This window comes from Pan paniscus, chromosome 13 (assembly GCF_029289425.2).
Source record: "Pan paniscus chromosome 13, NHGRI_mPanPan1-v2.0_pri, whole genome shotgun sequence".
Classification (NCBI taxonomy): Eukaryota; Metazoa; Chordata; class Mammalia; order Primates; family Hominidae; genus Pan; species Pan paniscus.
This window is the reverse complement of record NC_073262.2, coordinates 86,613,000-86,616,883: the sequence shown is the minus strand read 5'-3', so window position 1 is coordinate 86,616,883 and position 3,884 is coordinate 86,613,000. Positions and strand designations below refer to the sequence as shown.

Genomic DNA, 3,884 nt, shown 5'->3' with positions numbered 1-3,884 from the left:
TGATAAGAAATTGTTATGCAGTAACTATGTGCCAGTCATTTTCAAAGGAACTTAAGGCATAAATGTTTTATAATAGAGCATTTGTCATAGATATTAACATATTAATATAAGAAGTCAAAGGCTTAGAAACAACGTGTAATCAACAGAGCCAGAATTGAATCAAGTTTGTTTGACCTCAAAGCTCATGTATTATTTACTGTACTAAATTGTCTTCTAATTATTGATTTATACTGATGGGGAGAATTATTTTCCAAATATTTATTTCATTTCCTCTGAGAGGATTAGACATCTGTATGCATTGCAATGTGACAGAGAACAACTCCTTGCAGACAAAATATACTTATTTCTTAATTGTCAGGTTTGTCCATGTGACTTGCCTTGATCCATAGACTGTGAACATGAGTGATGTAGGTTACGTCTAAGCAGAAGCTTTAAGGAACACTGGAAGTTTCCAACACTTGATATTTTCTCTCTGCCTCGGATACAGCATTTGGTTAAAAACCAAATATGGTTTGCTCCTCTTGCCTGATACTAGTGAAAAAGAAATGTGCAGCAAAGAAACAGACACCAACATTTAATATCAGTGAGAAATAAATGTTTGTTGATATAAATTATTGAGATTTCAGGTTTTATGTTATTTATTGCAGGCAGTACTGTGAATATTTATAAACAGAGTATTTATTATCATTCTAACAATTGTGAAGTAAATGTGGTCTTAGTAGAATATTCCACTTCCCATTTTAAAGATAAAACTTCATGTGGTGAAAGCTCTTGGCATTCACTATTCACTATTGGTAGGAAGTTCTGATGCGGTCAGTGCATCTTAGGAGCATGAAGACAAATGACATACTAAGGTTAGAGAGCTGAAAGGTAGGAAGATTCTGGATACCCCATGATACGGTTGTGTCACCATTCCAGGCCTGGATTAAAAATCTGACATCTTCCAATGTGAGAAAAATAAACACTTGTCTAAGTCACTACAGTTAGAAACTTTAGACCTGCAAATTCAGACCTCTTAGCTCAAAGAAATTTTCTTGTGTTGTTTGCTTACTCTTTTCCTCCTGTTCCCTTTTCTCCATCAGAACTTATTAGTCACATTCAGCCTCATGGATCTATTGTGTAAGTGTTACAGCTTTTGTTTACTTTACGTGTATGTTCTTTGGGATATTTATTGCATCTGATCTTCTATATTATTTAATTCAGCATTCAATCTTGATCATACTCTCCTTTAATTCATAAACTGAATTTTCTGAATTTGACTAGTGTGCTGCCATGCTCCCAGAGCACTTTATAATGTTGCAGTTAGAACTTTTGGCCAGGTGCAGTGTCTCACACCCTTAATCCCAACACTTTCAGAGTCTGAGACAGGAGGATTGCTTAAGGCCAAGAGTTCAAGACCAGCCTAGGCAATATGGCAAGACCCCATCTCTACAAAAAACTAAAAGCTAAAAAATAGCCAGGCATGGTGCCATGCATCTGTCATCCTAGCTACTCAGGAGGCTGAGGCAGAAGGATCACTTGAGCCCAGGAGGTTGAGGCTACAGTGAGCCAAAATCATGCCACTACACTCCAGCCTGGGTAAAAAAGCAAAACCCTGTTTCTAAAATAAATAATAAATAAACATTAAAAATTAAAAATAAATAACTTTCAAGTGCTTGAGTATTTGGTTTTTTTTTTTTATTCCAAGATTTGGTCACTTCTCCCTACTAATTCTGCATTAATGGGTATGTGTTTTGATTATTCAGTCTGACCCTTTTTTATCTATGTGGGGAGCCTATCAAAAGAGCAGATTTTTATGCATTTATGCATTTTTATGCATTCATTTATGCACTTAATTATTGGATATATTGGGACTCATGTATAAATGTCAGACAAAATCAAAAGGACTGGGCACACTGTGCATCTATGAACTAAGGGCAAAGTGTTAGCTTCTGCTTAAGGCCGTTGCAGTAGATCTTTCCCCTTGTGGGTCTTTGTATACTTTCCTATTTTATATGTAAAGAAGACAAACATGCTTTTTTCCCCTTGGCATTTTGGAGAGACCCAGCTTGCACTTTTAGTATCTTTCTGGCATTCTGGCACTCACAGAAGGCTATGGCATTATGCCCAGATTCCACTAATTCCCCCACAAACAGCTCCTGGCAGGAGGCTTTTTCTTCCATTAAAGCCTCTGGACTTTTTAGCCTTATTGCAGGAAATTTCTTGTCCCCTATATCACTCTTTAAAGGGACCTCCACAAATCTTGAGGCCTAGTCTCTCCTAATAGCCTGCAAGTGTCAGCAGCCACTGGGCTCAGGAGAGGCAAATAACCTAAGTCTGGCTGGGGAGTGGAGGAGAGCCATGTTAAGGCTCCAAATACCCAGAATTTCCTTTATTTGTGTTAAGATGATAAGGTATTTTTTGTGTGTGTTAATTTTATATTATTGCCATGACAAATTACCACAAACTGAGCAGCTCAAAACAACATAAATTTATTATTACAAAGTATCTGTAAGTCAAAACTCTGAGAGGCAGAAATTAAGTTTTTGCAAGGCTGCTTTCCCGGCTGGAGCCTCTAAGGAAATATCCGCTTCTTAGCATATTCAGGGTATTGGCTGAATTTTGTTCCTCGATGTTGTAGGACTCAGGTTCTCACTTCCTTTCTGTCAGCTGGGAGCAAATTTTTGCTCCCAGGGGTTGTCTTCATTTCTTCGCATGCTTTCCATTTAGCCCTTCCAGGTCGTCCAGGTCAAATCTCTTTTACACTTCTAAACTCCATTGTTTTATTCCACTACACTCCTTCCTTTCCTTTAAGGATTTATGTGATTAGACTGGGCCAACCAGATAATACGATATAATCATCTTATTTTAAGATCTATAACCTTATTTACATTGGAAAATCCATTCTAGTTTATCTAATGTACACATACATTCTAGGGATCAGGGCATGGACATCTTTTGAGAGCCACTCTGCTTAATACAGGATATTTGAATATCATTGGGATTAACCTATTTTATATAAAGTGGTCAAATATAAAGGAGAGAGATGATTATTTATAGTTTCTAAGGCAATAATAATAAATAGTATCCTAAATACAGGTGAGTTAATTGACATAGAAGAGAAAGAGGAGTTCCTATAAAGTTATAGGAAGGAAGAAAGAATGGATGGTAAAAGTGGAGTCAAAAGGATAAAAGGGGTTCAAGATGGTGGAGGTGAGCAATAGAGCCTTAAGCTTCAGTGAGAATGAATAAAATGAAAATTAGAAGTTTTACTTGATTTAGCAAGTCGATGTCCTTGAATACCTTTTTAAGGGGTGTTCAGACTGGAGAAAAGCAATAGAAAACAGATTGCAAAGGATCAAGAAACTAATGAGAAACTGATCATGAATATATCTGATAGGTTTTAATGTTTTGGATTGAAAGTGCAAGGAAAAAACATGTAGCTGGAGCTAGAGTGTCATGCAGTTAAAGGACCCAAGTTGAAGGTAGTTAAGCATCCTGAGAGATCTTTTTGTGGTTCACAAGTGTGATGATTAGGTTTTCAGACTCATGTGTGAGACATGCCTTCCTCAAACCTTCTTATGCTATCAGCACATTATCTGGCTGACATTATAAAAAGAGAGAGAATTCTGAGAATATTTTCATGATTGGATATGAGGTGAGAGAGAAAAATACACATCAAAAATTACTGTGAGATTTCTGTTGCTCATTGAGTGGATGGTGCTACCAAGCCTTCACCAGGAAATGGGAAGAGAACACCACAGTTGCAGAAAGAGGATTAATTTGATGTTATGCTTTGTTTCATAGATTACTAGTTACTGTGCCAATATTTATGTTTCCATTCAATCTTACTTACAGCACCATAATTTTGTGCTGATAAACAACATACTTGGCCAAAAAAAAAA

At 36.7% G+C, this 3,884-nt stretch overlaps 1 non-coding gene across 1 annotated transcript; it reads left to right on the top strand.

Annotated features, from left to right (window-relative positions):
* Window positions 1–3,484: 3,484 nt before the first annotated feature.
* LOC112439204 (small nucleolar RNA U13) lies at window positions 3,485–3,588 on the top strand. Its single transcript, XR_003027501.1, has one exon. It is a non-coding gene; the product is annotated as a small nucleolar RNA U13 (small nucleolar RNA).
* The last annotated feature ends 296 nt before the right edge of the window (window positions 3,589–3,884 follow it).